Source organism: Pinus tabuliformis, chromosome 8 (assembly GCF_031772625.1).
Source record: "Pinus tabuliformis cultivar Carrire ecotype Pingquan chromosome 8, CPIR1, whole genome shotgun sequence".
NCBI lineage: Eukaryota > Viridiplantae > Streptophyta > Pinopsida > Pinales > Pinaceae > Pinus > Pinus tabuliformis.
This window is the reverse complement of record NC_142294.1, coordinates 2,042,217,913-2,042,240,684: the sequence shown is the minus strand read 5'-3', so window position 1 is coordinate 2,042,240,684 and position 22,772 is coordinate 2,042,217,913.

The window sequence follows — 22,772 nt, the reverse complement described above, 5'->3', positions numbered from 1 at the left end:
TCAAAGCTACTAACTTCTTCTTCTTGCTCATCCAGGATATCGAGGCAGATCCCAAAGAGAAACAACACCTAGAGGTGCTCTTACGGTCCACCACATTGCCTGCCCAATCAGCATTAGTATATCCAAGTAGTTTCACATTTCCGGCATTGTATCTTAACCCATGAGTAATTGTCCCATGAAGATATCTCAATAGATTCTTGGCACCAATCCAATGTATGTGGTGAGGTTCAACCATATGTTGACTCAATGTGTTGACTGCAAAGCATATATCCGGACGGGAGTTCACTAAGAACATCAATGCTCCGACAAGTTGACGATACTCAGTAGAATTTCGTAACACAGGTCCAGCAGCACTACTACTTAACTTCTTGAAGTCAAGTTCCATTGGGGTAGTTATGGGCTTGTATTCCACCATACCAAATCTTTCCAATATCTTCACCACATATTTTCCTTGAAATAGGAAAATCTCTCCTGGCTTCTTCCAGACTTTCAATCCTAGGAAGTAGTGCATAAGTCCTAGGTCTTTCATCTCGAACTCAGAAGCCAACTCTCTCTTACATTTGTGAATGAGAGGGTCTGCACTTGTTAGAAAGAAGTCATCAACATAAAGCACTAGTATGAGAGGCTTTTCATATTCAACCTTAAAGTAAAGGTTAGGTTCGGCTTCACTCCTAGTGAATCCCAGCTTCATCAAGTAGTTATCGATCCTCTCATACCACGCTTGGGGTGCTTGCTTCAGCCCATAGAGGGCCTTCTTCAACCTGCACACATGATATTCTTGATCATGAATCTCAAATCCTTCGGGTTGCTCCACATAGACTTCCTCTTTGATCAAACCATGTAAGAATGTAGTCTTGACATCCATCTGATGTAAACTCCATCCTTGCGAAGCAGCAAGGGCTATGATGGAGCAGATGGTGGTATAGCGGGCAACAGGTGCAAATATTTCATCATAGTCTATACCCTTCTTCTAGGAGAAGCCACTAGTGACAAAACGAGCCTTATATTTTTCTGCACTTCCATCAACTGCATGCTTTATCTTGTAAATCCATTTTCAGGTGACAACAACTTTGTCCAGAGGTTAGGGGACCACATCCCAAACATCGTTTTTCATGATGGACTCATATTCTTTGGTCATAGCATCTTTCCATACTTGATTCTTAACGACATCAGTGAATGATGAAGGCTCATTTTGGATGATCGTGCTCATGATGGTCAGGTATCCCTGATACCTATTCAACTTCTTACTTTCACAGAAGGTTCCTCGAGGTGCAATGTGTCCTTCAGCATCATCAAGTGTCCCCCTAAGCCATGAAGGCCTTTTCCTAGAAGAGGAAGGCTCAGGCGGAGGGGGATCAATAGGATCCATAGGTTCTTCCACATCGGCCATCATCTCTTCTTCCTTTTCCTTTAGTTCCATGGTGTTAGCTTCTTTAGATCCTCTTTAAGTAGGAAGATTGTCTACTTTGCTAAGAGCCATATCTTCATCAAAGGTGACGTCATGGCTAATTTCTAATTCGCTTTGACCAGCCACATAGATTTTATAGCCCTTAGTATTTTCGCTATAGCCCACGAAGATTCCTTTCTTTCCTGATGCACCCAATTTATTTCTTTTCTCCTTCGGTACATCAAAATATACAGTGCTTCCAAAAATTCTAAAATGAGATACGTCAGGTTTCTTACCAGTGAACATTTCTTTGGGAGTCTTGGAACCCAATGCTTGATGAGAGCATCAGTTTTGTACATATACGGTGGTGTTTGCAGCTTCAACCCATAGAAACTTTAGAAGTCTTTGATCATGGAGCATAGCACGAACAGCTTTCACAATTGTGTGATTCTTCCTTTCTGCCACACCATTTTGCTCAGGAGTATATGGTGTAGTAGTCTCCCTCTTAATTCCAACCTCTTTACAAAAGACATGAAACTCATTGGATTCATGTTCAGTCCCATTATCATTTCTTAAGATCTTGATCTTCTTCTCGATTTGATTTTTGATCAAGGCTTTGAAGTGTCAAAACCAGGAGAACACTTCATCCTTCTTTTTCAAGAAGTATATCCAAGACTTGCGAGAATAAACATCTATAAAAGTGAGATAATATGAATATCCTCCCAAGGAGTTCACGGGAAACATACCTGATATGTCTGAGTGAACCAACTGCAATATATCGAAGGTCTTGCTTTGGCTTGAGGGGAATTGTCCCCTTTTGAGCTTTCCTTCGGCACATCCTGAACATACACCTTCTTGTTCTACTCGGAATTCGAGCATCCATGTCACCATCTTTCTTACATCGGGTAGAGCTTTATAATGAAGGTGAGCAAACCTCTGATGCCATAGTTCAGATTGAAAAGTTGTGTCACAAGACATGACACCTAGCGGACTTCCTCCAACTTGATATAATGAATCAACTCAAAACCCAAGAGTGAAATCATCTTTAATATTCTTTTTCCATACACATACCTTACCATCGCTGAAGGTCACCTTGTAGCCTTTGTCTTCCATTGCCGAAATGGACACCAGGTTATTTTTTAGATTAGGTACATATAACACATCTTGTAGATGAATTGTATTTCCCTGATTCAATTGAAGAGTGAAATTTCCAACACCTTTCTCGGGATATTTTGTATTATCTCCAAGAACAATTTCTAGGTTGGTTTCCTTCTCTATCAGATCATGGAGAGCTTCTTTGTAACCAGTGAAGTGACTTGAGGCACCACTATCAATAAGCCAATTTCCCAGCGAGTCTAGGGGAGCAATAGTAGATAGAGCTGCTAATAGATAATATTCATCGTGCTTATTTTTCATGGTGTTAGATTCATACCTAGAATTTCTTGCCTTGAATGGTTGTCCTCTTCCTTGATTTTTGGTGCTTCTTTTACCTCTTCCTTTCATCCTGTCATTCCTTTGATTGCCTTGAGAAGGATTTTGATCATCGTCCTAGTGAGAGTCCCTTTTATCAGGGCACTCCCTTGAATAGTGACCTATTTTATTGCAATTATAACATCGTCCTTTTCTTCCACCCTTTGGTCTAACCTTTCCTTTGAATTTAGCCCCAGAATTGTTTCTTCTTTTAGTATGAGAAGAAAAGGCAGAGGGATGACCCTTAAGTATGGGCATTTCTTGTTCTTCCATCCTTGTTTCTTCTTGAATGCATCTAGCCATTAATTCCTCAAATCCAGGAATTACGTTGTTGTTGAGGAGAGTAGTCTAGTCTATCATAGATTTCCTTGGAGGTGTTCAGGTCGGAAATGTAGGCTACCAAGCGCTTGTCGATAGAGTCCCGAATGATCTTCCTTGCTTTGACTTCTCCCTTTGTCTATTTGTTCCTAGCAGCAACGAATGCATTTGATGGAGGATCAACAATTCTCCCTCTCACATGGTCCAACACTTCATGTTCTTCTAATGTTAGATCTAGAGACATCTTCCATCTGTGGTAGTCAGACTTCTCACGGAGTTTGTCTTCAGTAGGGAAGTGTGTTGAGGACCCCATTATTTCTTTCAGATAGCCTTGCCAACCTTCTCTTCAGTGAATGCTCTTACTCTTGCTTGGGGTTTGTCTTCACCTCAGCTCTGATACCATGTTAAATTATGGTATGTTCTATGCTAAGAGCAGTTTACTTATTTTCTTTAATATTATCCACAGATTAGCAATCACATGTGCATAAAGTAAAGTGCAGATAGAACATTAAACGATCAACAGAAAACAAGCCAAGACAAGAGACACAAGATGTGGCGGCTAGCCAGGGACAAACCCAGTATGGGGAAACCCTTTGATCAAATCTTCTTTTATCTTCAATAGTTCAACAGAGAGAAATAGTACAATTCTGATTTCTAAAATTTTATATCAGAAGCAACAAACCCTAGATCAGAAAAGTCAAACTTAGTCAAATGAGTGAAAATTGACCTCCAATATGCTTGGTCATTTTCCATTCAACTTTCCCTTGAACAACCTGAAGAAGCAGCCCTAGAACAACCCCAAAATTTCAGTCAAAGTGCATATTTCTGAAGTTGACTGCAACCCTAAACTAGGCAGTCAATACCGATCAAATCTGAGGTCAGATCACCTCGATTTTTATGCCAAAAATTGCGGCCTGCCTAGGACAGGCAACAACACCTAATCCACATTCCTTGGAGGGTCAATGCTAGTCAACGCTGGTCAAAGATGCTTGTTGTCCTGTTTCTGCGTCCTTTTTTCCCTAGGACGACTTCTTTTTCATTCACACGTGTGAGAGAGAGAGACTCTTTCTGCGCAGGAGAGAGAGAGATGTGTGTGAGAGCGAAGTGTCCAAATGAGGAAAAGAGCTCCTTGTATTTATATGCAAAACGTTGAAGTTGAATAGACATGACTGTTGGGCTTCTAAGCCTACATAAGTTGTTGGTTGACTTTGATCATTTTTCCATAATTAAAATAAATTCATATCTCCATAAATACTTATCGGAATCGGATGATATTTAGATCAATCCTACACCTCTCAATGAGAGGAATCTAGGAAAAATATCAATAATCACAAATAAGGTGATCCACATGGAGTTTGGCCCTAGTTGCCAATTTTAACACTAATTTCATTTCTTAATAGTCCTTCTTGTATCCTTATCTCTCTTAATTTCATCGTGGTAGGATTAGAATGGGTTAAAAAGTCAAGCATATCATTGAGTCAAATATTAAGTTGAAACTCATATTGTAATACTTGATATTTTATATAATAAAATTTATATGGTTGAAATTATTTTTATTTGCACTTGATATTATTTAGTCTTGTAATTAACATATGTAACTTTACATTATCATATTAGATAAACATGCACATTGTATGACATTTTCTTAAAATTTAGTCGCAAAATCATACTAATTAATTTATGGTGATTAATAATAAACACATAAAATCAATCTAAAACTACTAAATTAGTAGTTTATATTAATTAATGATGAACACGAATAAAATGAATATATGACTAAATTAGTTGTTTATAATGATTATGAATGAAATTAAATGAAATGAATAGAAACTACTAAATCAGTCATTTATATAATGAATATGAAAATACCAAAAAAGATAAATGACTACTGCAAATGATAATTTTTTTATTATTAAATGATGACTAAATTTTGCATATATACAACTATTAGTAGCTAATTTACAACATCTTATAACACGACTAAAATTTAGTCATATTTCTTTGGTCATTAATTGGTTTTAAATGATGACTAAAATTTGCATATATATGACTATTAGTAGCTAATTTACAATATCTTATAACACAACCAACATTTTGGTCATATTTCTTTGGTCATTAATTGGTTTTCTCAAGGATTTATATAGTAATATATTTTGTTATATATTTGGTCATTAATTGCAACAATTAATGACTAAACCAATGAAAAATTTATAACTAAATATACTACTAGATGGTAAAATTGAGGAAACCAATTAATGACTAAGCTAAAAATGACTAAAAGTTGGTCATGTTATAAGATACTGTAAATTAGCTACTATTGGTCATCGACTGAAAAATGGTCATTTATATGCAAATTTTAGTTTTTTTTAGTAACTAATTAGTCATTTTGTACTAGTGAAGCCTTAGTTGTAGCTTCCCCTAATACATTCAGTAATATTGAATCTGAGACACACAATCGTATTGTGCTCTTTGCCTTCTGATCCAGCTTCTTCCATTCTTCATCGAACACTCCTATTGGTTTAGTACCCCAGATCTACCATGATCCTCTGATAGTTATCCATCAACAGATTCTCCGTCTTGAGTTTCCACAACTCAAAACTCTGACCATTAAATTTCTTGATCTCTATCTTTCCACTACTCGCCATCTTCTTTCACCACCAGAATCGATCCCGTAGATCTCCCACTGAACAGGGTCTACCACGGGCCCAAACAAAACCCCTCAACAACAAAGGCATCCCCTTGAAGCCAAAATAGCTCTGATACCAAATGTAGGTTTTAACCCTGTAAAGAAATTACTTGCATATGCATTCTAACAACAGAAAATAAACAATGCAAGAGCATATCACATAAAACACATATACACAGAGATTTTCCCCTGGTCCCAAAACCGGGACTACCAGCTTGATTTTTCATTATATTCCTTTCAATGTTACAATACATATTTATACATGCTAAAGCATCTAATACCATGGACCAAAAAACCATCGCGTCCAAAACCATGTGTGAAAACCATGCACAAAACCATAGGTAGGTCCACCCAACCTAATATAGGGTCCAAAAGAAAATTCCTCAGGGTGCTGCCCTGGACCTCGTAGAGGGGTACTAACCACCCCCTCAAACCCCCTATGAGCCCCCCGCTGCGCAGTAGACACAACGAGGGGGGGCTCTGCCCCCCTGTAAACTACGTGGGCTAGTCGTGGAAAGAATGTAACACAACCCAACTTCACTCCGCTAGTAGCGAGCTTGGTCAGTACCCCGGTGGAGTTACTTATATCACCTTTCTGCTTAGGAAGCCTTTCTCTTCTTTTTCCTTACTCATTTTTCACTTTTTTCAAAATTTTTCAGTTTTAATTTTGTTCATTTTCATAACTGTGCATAGCACTTATTCATTTCAGAGGCAAAAGAGAGATCCTGACTTATTAAGAGCAGAAGAGTTTGTTCCTTAGATAAGTAGTTGATATATACCTCTGATGTTCTGTTTAAGGTTTTCCCCCTCACCTTACTCTACTTAACTGAGCTGATAAGGATTAACCCAAAAACAATCGACTAGAGTAGGTGATACTAGTTAGCGCACAAGCATTGTGTTTTCACTAAGGTTCACTTCGAATAGTACGTATTTTCCATTGATGTATCATGGATTGAAGACAACAAGTTCTTACATAAGGGAGTGGACAACAGATAACCAAATGTTGATAGTTGTACAAGTCCTCTTGTACTTTACCAGCTTGTTTCAAGAGTCGGACACGGTCCATGAAAAACTAACCTACGGAAAATAAAAAGGAAACAAACCAAAAAGAAAAGCAAGAAGCAGAATAAAATGCGAAAGCAAAGCAAGTAAGCAAACAAACAAGCAAACAAAAAACACACAAAGAAAGAAGAAAACATGCATGCAAGCCAACAACTCAAAAAGCAAACACTACTCCTACTCCTAAGCTAACAGTGCATGGGTCATCTCACGTGAAGTGATACTTCCAATGCAACCACTCGTGCATTGGTTGACCCATGTTGGTTAAGGCATGTTCCGCGAGCAACACGATTGTGTGAACCAGCAAACACAAAATATATAAAAATGAAGACAAACACACTCCATGTTTCAATGTGTCCACAGAACATAAGTGAGTGCAAGTGCATGACATACAGTCCATGGACTTGTCATGGTGTTGTGCGACACTACGTGAAGTTGTTAAGAATGCACATACTCTTGATTGTGACATGCAAACAAAAAAAAAAAAATAATGACAACCTGCATCATGCATGTTTGATTGCAATGTAAGATTCCTCCAATGCATGAGTGATGGGATCGTGTAGTTCAAGCAGAGGAAGTGACATCTCAGTGTTGGATTGTTCTTCAGTGCATATCGATGGGTGATGAGGAGCCTTAGGTGTTTGAACAATTTCTTGATCGGAAATGAGACTAACATCAGGACAATGAGGGCCTGACATAACCATCAACTTGGGTTGAAGTGCCTTGACAGTCTGGGGGGTTTCAACTTCGTCGACAGATAGACCATCGTAGACTAGTGTCTTAGATAGATTAACAACAGTTGAATCAATATTGTGATCAAATGAAGAAGTAGAGAGATCATGACACTCAAGATCTGAAAATTCAGGATGTTTGTCAGAATCCTCGTGATTTGATGAATCACATAGAGGGGTAGATGAGAAGAAAGAATGCTCATCCTCCTCATTTATGTAAAAGATAGATGAAAAATCAAGTGGATGTTCAAAGAATGATTGGTCCTCTCCGTTGTCAGGTGATGGACTGACATTCGGTGTGTCCTGCACAAGATAAACAATGGGTTCATCCGTGGATGGAGATACACATGAAAATATAGGATGGAAGGATCACCAAGGAGGTTAGTAAAAAACAGAGGAGATACGAACAAACAGGGATGGTCCTCTGCTGCCGATGGATGTTCAAGATCCCAGTCATACTCTTCGTGAATGACAGTGCATGTTAGTTGTGCAACACCAACTCTGTCGAAGCCTTGATCCTCGTTCACAACAAGTGCAGAGTCTGGAATGGAAGAACACAAGACAATGTTGTCTAGAGGATCATCCCAGTTTAAAGATGGAGGTTGAGGTACAAAATACATGTGACAAGGTATGAGAGTCACAACCAAGTCTGCGCGAAAATCACAAGGAGCGATGTCGGGAGGATGTGACGGTTCAATAGATATGTGTGCATGTTGTCCCACATCACTCTATGGTGGTGGAGTCATTTGACAAGGGGACTGCGGATAGACACTTGTGACAGTGACCATGTCCATCTGTGATTGCACAACTCCATCACCAAAGTATGTTGATTCATGTTTGAACTTGAACTTCTTCTTGGGATTGGCAAATCTGATAAGGCAATACTCAAATCTATCCATGAGATACTGAAATTTCATCCAAACATGAATAGACAGAACCACTCTAAAAACTCCATAAGTGATTCGTGCAAGGCCTTCCTTTGTTTTAACAACTTTTTATCAAGTACTTCAGGATCAAAATGATGGAAAACATATTCAACTAGATCATTGAACTGCTTGAATGAGTGCACAAATTTATGAGGTAGTGTGCCACACCATTATGGGTGGTTGCGAAGTTTGTGTGCAAGTAGCGAACAAACCTTTTTATCATTAAAATCTTTCGTTATCTAAGTTCTCAAGCCAGGCCACTTCGCCTTCACCATCATAAGTGATTTGTGATAAGTGATCTGAGAACTCCCTCTCGACGTGAAAGATATGTCCTTTGGACAGACATTTCAGAGGGCGAACTATAACAAACTCCATGATAGATGTGTGAAGACTCAAAACAGATGATGAGGACTCAGCTTGTCATCTAGCCCTCCTTCTAGCACCAGAAATGTTGACGGTGTTGGACCCGCCAACATGTCAAGGGATCTCCCTGGTAACAAGTCCCAGTTAGACCTAAAATCATTTGGTGTAGGAGTCACAACAGTGGGTCATATGGTATCACCTTAACCACGGTTTCACTCAGAGGCAACTAAGATGTCCCTATTGGTAGCAAGGGTGTGACGGCTACGATAAGTCAAGGAAGGTGCATGAATGGTTCTAACACACGGAAAGTGGGGTGAGTGCACCCCTTGGAAACCTGTGATAGCACACAGCTTGGAAGGGAACACACGAGCAAATATGCATCACAAACTGGAAAGAAAGTTAGCTAACAATCCAAAGTGATGGTTAAACCAACATCACATTTCAGTAAGATTCATACATACTTATATAGAATAGTCCATACATGCATGCATAAGAAAAAAGATACATATATCATTTAGAGTAAACAAGATAGCTGGAATACAATACGACATATGCATGAAACATGTTGGCTCTATTATATTAAGAAGTGTAAGTTCCATTCATACAATACATCCATGTCCAACCACTAGTTCTGATAGCAGAACGTTATTGTCACAACCGTCTGCTCCTTCAAAGAGATATAAAATCTCTGCACAGTGCAGAAGCCAAGGCTCATTACAATACTATCCAAGCTCTCTCTAAGATACTCATATCAGAAGCTTGGTTGACCAAAGCCTTTTCAATGAGTTATGAGGGACTATTTATAGTAAAGGGTAGGGTGACCCTTGACATTCCCCTTTATGACCATTCATCTATCCTCATGACTCTTCAACTACTCTATGATTGTTACATTCAACTATCGACACTTGTGCTTCCACTTGACAAGCCGTTACATACAATTTGCACATGTACCCATGTGAGACAAAATGGCTTGAGAAAGCCATGCAAGACATCACTAACACTTGGACCGTTGTGGTGAGACCAACTCATTGACATCCTTGTGATGGTCGATGGTGGCGAACTGATGCCAATCTTGGTCATCCATGATGGTTTCAATGGTGACATCCTACTGAAAGCGAACTCTTGCCTCCATTGCATATAGGTGCACTCATATGGCTCCTTCGTCCAACTCGTCTGATAGCATATGCATCATCTTCCTGAATGTTGCTAGACCAGCAACACACTAATGCATAGTGTATGTGTTGATCTCCAAGTGTGTGTTGGTGACCATGCGCATCAAATTATCGAAGTAGATGATCAGCTCTAGTCGGACTTGCTTCTTGTCTTCACCTCAGTGAGTGTGCCAAATGGGTGGGATCGCATGCATGCACACAATGACATGCATACTATTGAATTCCCTTGCATGCGATCAACTGAAATTATAACCTTGTCTACTCCATGCCAGCTGTTGAGATAGATCTATAACTTTTATCGGCGCAGTTTCATCCATCTGTGCATGTTGTGCCCCCTGTTATACATGTTCCTGCTGCAACTCATTCTCTCATCTGTGCAGCTCATGTTCTTCCTTAAGTTTCCACTTTAGCACATGAAACTCCTTCACTATTTATTTCTCTGCCTTTGTGCAATCTTCATGTTGCATCGTCACCTCATACCCTCAATCTCAAGGGTTGCTTTCGTCATGAGTGGATCTACTTTGAACTTGCAGTTTTGTTCTGCCTCTATGTTGTCAACAACCTTCCTCTTGCATTTGTCACATGCAAGTGTGTTGTCTTTTGCTGCTACTGATGGTGTTGCTAATTGTGATGTCGTTGCCATTCATCTTGATATCATTTTCCATGAACAAATTGATGTCTTTTTGGATAGTCAAGTTCATAGACACTTGATCGCTTGCATCCCCAGTTGCACTCTTAACGGTGTCTTTGACTCTGCTCTCCTGGAAGCTATTGTACTTTTGCTGCTGGGAAGTGGACGACACTTGTGATACCTGGAGACATAGAAACAATCATGGCAAGAAACATGTTAATTGAAAACCAAAAAAAACTTGACGACTCACTTGAAACATACTGGTGTGATTGATTGTGAAGGTTGCGCAATTTCTGCCAGGAGGTCAGGAGACTGACTGCCAAAACTATGCAAGGCATATTCCTGGTTGTCGAGAGGTTGACTGACTGCTGAAACTGCACAATGCACAGTCCAACCTGGCCTACTGTTGAAGACCTGAAAATCGGGTCTACAACAAGGGGGATACCCACCCGATCCAGACCTTGAAAGTAGCTCCTTTTCGTTTGGGATGGTGGGTCCGACTGGGGATAATGGGACCAGTTTCCCAATTTGTGTGTATGTGTTGAGAATTGATATTTCCTTTCTACTAATTCCTAAATAAAATGCTTTTATTCTAAATCTAATTCAACAACATTCAATTGTATTCTAATGAATAGAAATATCTAATTCTAAAACTAACCCGGGATTTAATCTTTCAGTTATGTGATCTAAAATAATGTCTAACGGTAATTGGTAATAAAGATTATTCAATCGCTATGATAAAAGAATTCAATAAAGATGAACCGTTTCGTATAAAAATTTAGCCGAAACAATTGTGAAAAACACATCGCATAATAAGTCACTCATATATTAAGCATAAAGAGAATAGCCATCACTGTACAGAAGTGCCAAATGATAACTCAATCATTCAAGAATTCATATATAAATAACTGAACATAAATATCACCTTAACATATAAGCAGAAATTATTAAGAGATAAAAGTACCATTGATAACAAGTCTTACTCATGAGCTTCAGCAATAATGACTTATCTCCTCTTAATTCAACATCTACTAAGAGTACAAAAGTGCATTTCAGTAGCAGATATTAAACACGGATATCAATAAATCTTGTTCTATTCATTCATCAAAACCTCCTCCGAGGGTGCATAAGTGCATGTTCTAAGGAAACGTTTTTGACAAATTTCAGGACCCTTCTCTAAATGCATGAGAAGTGCTAAAATACTACTAGCTAAATCTAAAAATAGTTTATTACAAAAATATAGGAGGAGGTTTAAATGATTGTCCTCATCTAAATCGAAAATAAATCTAAAATTGAAACTAAAACTAAATCTGGCAATTAACTATCTATGTATCTGTTCTTTGTGGTCGCAAGCATTCAACATCGGCTTGAGGAGAGTTGGTTGGTTGACCTTCAACTTTAGTTACCCTACGAAAATAGAATCGGCAAGTGTTGGCGCAATCTTCTTGGCAGAGTTAGTGAGGCATTTGAGAGTCATGCATTGACTGTGTGGTTTTACCAAGTACTTCCAGTAAGAATCCCAATTCAACTTGGTTAACCTCTTGATGGCCTCTGCTCTTTCTTCCGCCTTTTGTCTCCAGCCTGTCTGTAGATGCTATGCATTTGGTAGAAATCCCAGAGTGGCCTCTGATATGAGATTTTCCCTGTGTAAGTTTTCATTGACACAATCGATGACATTGTTTGTCTTTGTGGCTGCTTCTTCTACCGCTTGTTCTGCTTTCCTGATCTATGCATCCCACTTATTAAAGAGCATTTCTTTGTGGGCTTCATTGATTGTGGGTGCGCCCGCCTTTTTTCCTTCCTGTGATTCCTACCAAACCAAATACTCAGAAACTATTTTATCAATTAAATCATAATCATGTCGCAAGTCCACGACTTGATTAGTGATTTTGTCGTTTATCTCGCAATAGGAACTCCATTGTGATATTCTTTGGCATAATGTTTCTTGCTGCTACAAGAGTTTGTCATTTAAGGAAATGGCTTCTATGAAAAACTCTGTAAGCTTGGGATCATCTTTATGCATCTCTTGCATCAGCTGTAACTGATTTTCTTTTTCGACCAAACTGTTCTGGTATCCCAGTTGCATTTGTTGAAAATCTTGTTGTAATTTTTCTAGCTTTTTCTTTGCTTCGCTGTTGGCACTGGCTTGCTGTAGTTTTTGCTGCAAAATCTATATTTGATCCTATTTTTCCTTCAGTAGTTGTTGCACCTCGGATGCTTTATCAATGGTCACAGAAGCATAAGCTCCTGCCATTTGAGATAATTTAGTGAGATTTTCGGTAGGGTCAGTGGTAGGATCTCATCAAAGGACGTCTAACTGCTCTGCCTCAGGTGAGAACACGCTTTCCAATTTCCTTTTCTTTCTTTGCCTTCTTACCACCGCCTTATTCTATGGACTATAAAATACATCTAGAGGAGGAATTTCCTCTATTTTGAGCATGATTTCAGAAGATGGGGTAATGGGAATATGTTCCATTTCTGGAGCATTGTTGATTGTTCCAATGACAATATCATTCATTGTCTGTACATTACTCTTAGGTGTCTTTTTTCTCTACCCCTCAATATTTACTTAGTCATTGAATGTCTCCCATTCTTTATCTAGCTCAGTTCTTATTGGTGGTGGCTAGATGATGAGAAGGGGAATATTTATCTGTGGGGTAGTCAAAACCTGTTGTTCTAGGTGCTCTTTAGATTGGGCAGTATCTCTTACTGACCCTTAGCTTTTATTATGGTCATTCTCAAACCTATTAGAGTGTTCTAGTGATTCTCTCCTAGACTTAGATCTAGACTTATCTATGCCTGAACTTCCACTAAGACTGATACTGGGAGTTGGCTCCCTTATTGGTTCCAAGCATAACTTATCCAAAGGGATGTTAGCTAATCTCCTTTCTCTGTACAATTTGAATTCTTGAAATTCTGTTGGAGGAAATTTCATTTGGGTCGAATGCAGAACTTCTTTCAGTGTACTTTTCTGCTGAAATGTTTCATCAAAAGGATCATCTTCTCTGGAAAATACCTTTATCTTGATGGCAGTAGTGAAATTCTTAATGATATCATAAGGATCGAATTGTCTTCCTAGAAATTTCAACAATCGTAGACATAACATATTGTTTACTTATTTGAATGCATGACCTAAATCAAATAGTTAAAAGGCCCCACAGGCCACAGGAAATTGCGGCCAAATGGCCTTCTTCTTGTCCTTCAGTTCCTTGCTCATACCTCCCACCCTGCACGCCTGGTAGGCAATTTCTCGTGCCAATAATTTATCAGGGACATATAAGGGTAGGACATGAGGGGAAGCTAGGCTTTCAAATACTATGACATAGGTGAAAATCTCTTCTCCAAACCATCTTGCGACAGGGAGAATATCAACTTCCACTTCAGGAGAAAATCTTGGAGTGTCCTTATTATACAACATTTTGTACAGAGGTAACATGACTCCATGACAAATATTCTAAAATTATGGAATAAACTTGGAATCCCATAATTCCTTATGATAAACATGAATGGGCAAGGGATCCTAAGTAGTCCACTTCCAACCCATTAGAGCAAACTTGGAAACATAACAGATTGCATCCATAATATAAGCAGCTAAATAGAAAGGAGGATAAATCCTCTGAGTAGTAGTTCTTTTGGACCGGTAGTTCAAAATAGTTGTAGCTAAATTATCAAACAATATCTTAGCCCAATCCACAATAGTAGCATTAGTGGCGACATCTAATAAGGGTAGCCATTCAAATGAAAAAAAATTGATGTCGGGTTTCCAAAAAAGTCTACAAAGCATAACAACATGTTGAGGGCCCCGAAATCGGGTCAACAACAAGGGGGATACCCACCCGGTCGGGAACCTGGTTGGCGGCTCCTTGCCCGTTTGGTGTAGCGGGTCTGACTGGGGATGATGGGACCAGCTTCCCAATCTAAAAGATGTGTGTGTGTGTGTGTAGATTTTGAAGACACTAATCTAAAGGTAATTTTAAACTAATTTAATTCTAGACTCTAAACTGACTCTATGCTACTGTAATCTAACAAAAAACAGCACATCTAATCTATACTAACCCAGGGTAAAATTCTTTCATTATGAGATCTAAAAAGATTTCATACAACAACTGGTAATAAAGATCATTCAGCTATCATAAGAATATAAATCAATTTAAGATGAACCATTCTGCATAAGAAGTTAGGCAAAACAGTTGTGAACAGCATATCGCATAATCAGTTATTCATATGTTAAGCACAAACAAATGATTCCACCGTACAAAAGTGCCAAATGGTAATCCAGACATTCATACATTAACATATAAACAAATCAGCTGTATATCACTCTAAGAATATGAGAAGAAATTAATCAAGAGATAAAAGTACCATTTATGACTGATTTCACTCACAAACTTCAAGCAATAACGATTTATCTCTACTTACTTCTAACATCTACTAAGAGTACAGAAGTGCAACATCAGTAGCAGACATTAAAATGCAAACATAAATAAATCTCGATCCATCCATTCATCAAAAACCCCCTCCGAGGGTACAAAAGTGCATGTTCTGAGGACAAGTTTTTTGACAAATTTCCGGACCCTTCTCCAAATGCCATGAGAAGGGTTAAATACTACTAACTAACTAATCTTAATTACACAAATTTAGGGAACGGCTTCAAATGACCGCCCTTTTACTAAAGCAAATTTATTTCTAAAAATTGAATCTAATTTCTAACCGTTTCTGTATCTGCACCTTAGTGTTGTAAGCAATGTGAGGTTCGCCTGGAAAGAGTCGGTTGGTTGTCTTTTCCCTTTGCTCGGGCGATGAAAGTAGAAATAACAAAAGCTGGCACCTCCTTCTGACAACTTAGAAGATATTTTTGAAAATCTCCCTCTGACTGGGTGTTTTTTGCTGTGTGTATACTTAGTATAACCCAGATTTCTTTCAAACTGATTGTGCTGTTGCTATTTCGATTTCCAGCCATGTGAATGACTCAATGAGTTAGGGATTTCGTTGCCTGAACAATTTTACGTATTGAAAATTGCTTCCATTCTTTATTCCAGACTTTTCTGAAGCATCATCCCTTTTCAATGTTTTTCTTTTTGCTTTACCCAATCTGAGCTTCAGGATCTTTTGCAAACATGCTGCTTTTGTGCGCCTTTGACTCTGAGTCTTGGATAGTCTATTTTCATCAGTGTCTGTGGAGTGATACTCTGGAATCCGCGGCTCTGCTACATGCGGTATTCATTTGCGAAGGCATCTCCTCTCTGTTCTTCAAGTATTGGCGCTTTTCCCTTTTCCTTGGATGTTTCCTGCATATAGATTTATATTAGTTGCTGCCTTACAGTTTACGCAAGGGAAAAGAGACATGACGAAAAGATTGACATGAAAGCTTTAAACTCTAATGAATGCATAATCATGACACTCAAAAGGACTTGACTCTTCGAAAAACGCAACACGATCATCTTTGGATACTCAGGCGTGCCATCATTAATTTCCCTTAAGGTGAGCGCTCGATTTTGGGTTTACAGATCATGCCGAAGAAACTTTGCGATGAGTGGTTTCTGCGATTCGTATTGCAGCAATTAATAGTTTCATTCGTCGCAGATCGCAAATCGCAAAATCGCAGTTTGCAGGATCGCAGATCGCAAATCGCAATATCGCAATTTTCATTTGCTCGTTGTGTGCTGCTTTTGCGACGTTTGCGATATGCGACGTCGCATATCGGCCGTCGGCGATTCCTTTTTGTTTTCCTTCAAGGGCGCTTTCAAAGTATGCGATGCGATGAATTTCGCATCGCTTCTTTGCAGCTTATTTATGCGCATAGGAAAACTCTTCACTCTCTCTCTGCGATGCGATATAGCTTTTAGGGAGTTAAAATACAAAAATTTGGATAAAAATATTTTTGGGATTTTTGTTAAGGGTCCCCCTTTGCTTGATATTATTGCTAATACTAAACAAAGAGGGGGGTTATTGTTGACAACAACACAGCAGCAAAGCAATACGGGGAAGAGAGAGAACCAGTATAGTACATACCGTGTTTATCCCTTTTTAGTGGTTCTTCCCTTCTCGACCAGTCCTTGGTGCATTCCGCCAAATCTTCGTTTTCTTTAGTGAACTTCTCCATGAACTATTTATTGTAGGTTACCTGTGGCTCTGGTAGATGATACATGAGCCTTAAATCTTGTGAAGTGAACGACCCAATGAGTCCTTGGCTCTGAGTCTTAAACTGTCTGTCTGTTATCTCAGCACTATCCAATACCCATTTGACCATATCTGTGTATGGAAGAATCTTGGGTCTCGCCACTATCTAGTGCAAGAATGAACATGGTAGTTCTATGATTGACGCCTCAGAAGACGCGTGTGAGTCTATAGTTGCTGTAACCCCCATTACTCTGGGATTTTCTTCCTTGAGTAAACTATACATGCCTTCCCAAGTAGTGATGCCAGCGCCTTTGTTACAGGTGGTGTCTATGTATAAGGGCGTCATGTCTTTGTCTTCAGAAATTGGAGCTTTTCCCTTCTTTCCCATTATATTCTGAACACTACTGCGTATACCTTTCTGCTTTCCGCTCCTGCAGTTTACGAATAAGGAAAGAATAATGATAAGAAATAAGGTGACGGGAAAGGTTTAAATGCCGAAATCATATAAAATATATCACCTTACGTGAAATGACCTTTCGATCAGATCCAAACCTTATTTCATTAATGATCATCAACTAACTCATTAAATTAACATTAATGCGCATAACTTTGCATCGGATTACAGAAAAAAAAAAATAATAATAATAATAAATAAAATAAAATTAATTAATTAATTAAATTAAATTATATTATATTATATTAAAAATTAAAAAATTAAAAAATTAAAAAATAAATAAATAAATAAATTAAAATTAAAATAAAAATAAAAAAATAAAAATAAAAATAAAAAAATTGAACGACGAGCCGTACAGATATGCGATTTTGCGATTTGCTTCGCAATATCGCTAATCCGTTGTGTTTGACAATCATCTATTACCATATGTTTCTGCGAAATGTGATTTACGAGATGCATTATCGCATATCAGCTGCTTGAGGTATTTCACCTTAAGTGATACTTGAGGCATATGAAAACTGCGGTGCGATGAGTTTGCTCAGTGTGCGATCTCGCATCATGATTTTGCAATTTTAGGAGTTTGCTTATAAGATGTTCTCCATTACCTTTTTTGCGATGTGACACTTTATTTTTGAGAGAATTTATCATAAAACTTAAGTCTTTTTGGATTTTGCGGATATTTTCCTAAGTTTATGATAGTAAGATTTATTCAAAAAGGGAATACAAATGCTAATTTATTTTTTTATTTTTTCGATAACGGTCCCCACTTATTTAGTATTACTAATAAAACTAAATAAGAAGGGGGGTTGTTGCTGGCCACAACAATTGGCGATTCACTTGGAAGAACCAATTATCTCTGATTTTCTTTTGAATTTTCTAGACTTCCAAAACATAAGGGTTTTTTGGAAAACCAAACTTTATATAGAAAGATAAAGTACACCATGCTTTCAGCTGTTAATGATAGTTTGTTTCTTATATGTTAACTTTGATTATTTACTTCCTAGAGCTAGTCATTGTATTTACATCAGCCACTACTTGGTTTGTAAAGATTAAAAAAAAAAAGTCTTCTCTGTAAATCAGTCTTAAATATGCTCATTTGTCGTAGGTAGAGCCTCTGCTGCCAGCAGGCGTTTATAGCCTCGACAGGATTACCTGTTACCCAGCAATGATCCTGTATCCTACTTGGAGAAATATACGATTTTCGAAGGGAAATCCATATCCACACTTATTTCTTTTATTTTCTTTTAATTCTTAAAGAAAAATGCCTTGGTTTGGTAGCCAAATTATGACAATGCCACTCACTTGATTTATAACTTTGCTGAACACGTTGGCTCGTGATGAGACCCCTTGTCTTTTGATTGTAACAATCTTGAGTCATTTCCCTGTTGTGGTATGCAGTTTTGGCAAAGTCAGCAAGCTATAGTATCTATGATCATGATAAGTCGACTCATGATGAGACCTCTTATTCTTTAAGTTTAAAGTGTATCACTGGATTATTCCTTGAAGCTCGTAATTCTCTAGGTGGGGAGGAAGTCATTGGTTCCTTAAGAATAGCTCTGGACAATAATAGTAGATTTTTTTGGAAAGAGCTTTTCTACAGAGAATCTTCGTTTTGTTATTGATGCTTTTCATTTGACTGATATAAAACAAATTCCCACTAAAGGTTGCTTTTTATCAAAATTTGCAAGGTTGAAACTAGTATCATTTTCAGGCTTATAGCCTTTGACTGTATCTTTCAATAATAATGACCAATTTTCCAAATCAGTTCTATTTATACAAGCGAAAAAACAAAATCTAAAAGAAATACTAGTCTTTTTCGTGAATTCCAAATGTAACCATTTACAACTGGTTTTATTATTAAAATAAAGGAAAAACTAATTTACAAAAATAGAAGAAATAATCTTCTATGGAAAGTATTTTTTGAGGATCTGCTCGTTAATCGGTAAAGATTCTCTTTTTCCTGTTAAATCCTGTAACATAAAAGTAGATGGACCTATGATTTCCACAATTTGGAAAGGGCCAAGCCACATTCATTGGAATTTCGTATGTTTTCCTTTTTCTTCGTGAGCCTTAAAACTAAATCTCCAATTTGAAAGTCCTTTCTAGATACCATGTTTGAATTAAAAGAAGCCTTTACTAATGCTTGGTGATGAGCATGAGTTATTTTAGCCTGTTCTCATTCCTCTTCTAGCTTAAGGATTTGCAGCTGCCTTAGTTGTAAGGATGAAGTTGGTGTTTCATCAATAAATTGAACTAAGGCCAAAGAGGGAATCGCTAGATGAGTTGGAAGAATCACTTCTTTCCCATAAATTAAATTAAAGGGAGAAGTGCCAATGGAGGCTTTCTGTGTTGTTCGGTCTGCCCATAGAGCATACATCAAAGATTTGTGCCAATTCCTATGATTTTGATCAATGGTTCGCTTAATGATTCTGATCAAGTTTTTATTTATTGATTCAGCTAACTCGTTCCACTATGGGTAATAATTGGGAGAGTATTTAAGTTAAAAACCTCTTTTGAGCGCAAATTCGGTCATAGCATTGCTAGAAAAATACGATGCATTATCAAACATTAAATTAGAGGGTAAACCAAACCTGGTGATTATGAACTGATCTATGAAATCAATGATGTGTTCAGCATTAGCTGTCTTGAAAGGAACTACTTCTACCCATTTAGTAAAATAATCTGTAGCTGTAAGGATACACCTATGCTATTTAGAAGAGTGAGGAACGATCTCACCTATTATATCCAATCCCCATTGATCAAAGGGTTGATCGATATTGACTGGTTGCAAAGGCAGCGACGGTTTCTTTCGTCTTCCAGCAGCAGTTTGACATACTTGACATTTCCTTACATAGCTATGCGCATCTTTGAATAGTGTAGGCCAATAGTACCCTGTGCGCAAGATTTTATGTGCTGTAACATCTCCAACATAATGTCCACCTGCTGGTCCATCATGGAGTTCCTACAACACCTTTTCAGCTTCAGATTTCTCGAGACATCGAAGGAGAATAGAATCATAATTCATCCTAAAAAGTACATCGTTCACGAGTTGATATTGCTTAGCTTTCAATCTTAGGGCTATTTTCTTTGTATAATCCAGGTTTGAAGGAGCATATCCGTTCTTTAGATAAAATATGATATCAACATATAATAGTTCAATATCGTTTAGGCTTACCTCGTACATTTGTACTTCTGAAAATGGTATTTTGGAAATAAGCGATGCTCCAGCCAGCATTTTGCAAAAGCCTTGACCTTTTACAATATTTTCTGGTTTAATTTCAACGTTGTATTCTTGTAAGGCAGTAACCCAATTTGCTCTTTTCTCACCCACGTATTTCTGTACTAAGATATTTCTTGCCACTGGAAACAGTACTATGATTTTTGTATGGGTTTTAAGTAAGAAGAGTCTAAAGTGTTTGATCGCTTTGAAAACAGCATAAGCTTGTTTCTCGACGTCGGAATAATTTAGTTTGGCCCCTTGTAGATTTGAACTGAAAAAGGCAATTGGGGCTTCCACCTTGTCTTGATTTGCTTGAGTGAGTATTGTAGCATATGATCTATCAGAGGCAAATGTATACAAAATGAAAGAATCGGAGAATTTGGAGTTGTTAAGGATGGGGTGTTTACAATTGCTTGTTTAATTAGATTGAATGTTTCATATTCCTCTTGGCCCCATTTGAAAATTGAATTCTTTTTAATCATTGCTTGTAAGGGAAATACGATAGTTGAGAAGTCTGGAACAAATCTCTTAACAAAATTAATTTGGCCAAGGAAGGACTGCATGGCTTTCTTGTTGTGAGGCAAGGGTATTTCAGAAATCTCCTTGATTCTATCGGGATCAATATGGATTCCAGATTTTGACACTATAAATCCAAGAAGTATTCCTTCACTTAATGTAAAAAAGGACATTTTTGGATTAAGTGAAATCCCATACCTTTGGCAACGTTGGAAGATTTGTTTTAAGTCTCTGAGATGATTACCACGTTTTTTAGAATATACAGTTATATCATCCAAGTAGATTACTACTGATTTGTTTACTAATCCCTTAAATGTGATGTCCATGGCCCTTTGAAATGTGGCGTCAGCGTTTATCAGACCAAAAGGCATCTTTTGATATGCGTAAGTACCCCATTTGGTTCTGAAAGTGATCTTTAATTGGTCGTCAAGATGGACCAAAACTTGGTTGTAGCCGGAGAAACCATCCAAAAAGGACATTAATTCTGATCCTGCAACTACTTGCAATATTTGCTCCATGGGAGGTAGGGGAAAATTATCCTTTTTGCAAGCTTTGTTAAGGTTTCGAAAGTCAATGCAAATTCTAATGTCTCCGTTTTTCTTTATGACAGGAACCAAAATGGAAACCCATCTAGAATGTCGAACGGGAAAAATAATTTTGGCTTTCAATAATTTATTGAGCTCGGACTTAATCTGGCTTTCCAGATTAGGATGGATTCTTCCTCAGCTTTTGTTGGATAGGTTTTTCATCGTTTATCACTGGGATAGTATGCTGAATGATAGAAGTGTCATAAGCTTTAAGGTCATCATAGTTCCAGGCAAAGACACTTTTGTATTGTTTCAGGAGACGAACATACACTAATCTTTCTTCAAGGGCTAGGCCAAGACCTAGATTGATATTCTGTGGCTTGGTATCAGTTCCTAGATTTACTAATTCATAGTTCAGAGTTGAACTTTGAAGTTTTGAATTGGTAGATCTTTTGAATTGGTCTTTCAGATCATATAGGTCTTCCAACTTGACTACTGATTTTGACATAGCATTATTAGTGCTATCTTGTTGCAACTATTTGTCATGTTGGTCCTCATCTATTATCTGATTAGTGTAAGATCCCTCTAATGTGAGGAAGCTTACAATATTAGGATCATCGTTGAAAATTCTCCAATTTGTAATATTATCAAGAATCGAGGGTCTAAAGATCAATTCGATTGAGAATCTATCTGAGCTATAATCTTCTGAGGGAATGAGCTTGGAAGCTACGTTTGCCAAGAGGTCAGCACTAGCATTTTGGAGTCTAGGAATTGATGAAATATTGAATGCTATAAAATGTTTAGTCAGATCTTGCACTAAAGATTGATAATGCTTTAAATGACCTGATAGACAATGTATAGTATTTCGTACCTGTCTAATAACAATTTTAGAATCTCCGAAGACTTGTAGATACTTGATATCTAATCTGATTTCCTTGTATAATCCTTGGACTAAAGCCTCATATTCTACAGTATTATTGGTGCAATCGAACTCGAGTCTACAAGTTAGCATAGTTTTGTTTCCCTCTAGACTAACTAATACACATCCTGCTCTTGCTCCATCGTTAGATTTAGAACCGTCAAAAAATAACTTCCAAAATAAAGATTTATTTACAAGACTATCTATAAAATTAACACATTTAGAACTATTTGCTTGAGAAAAATTTTCTACTTGAGACAAAACAGAATGTTC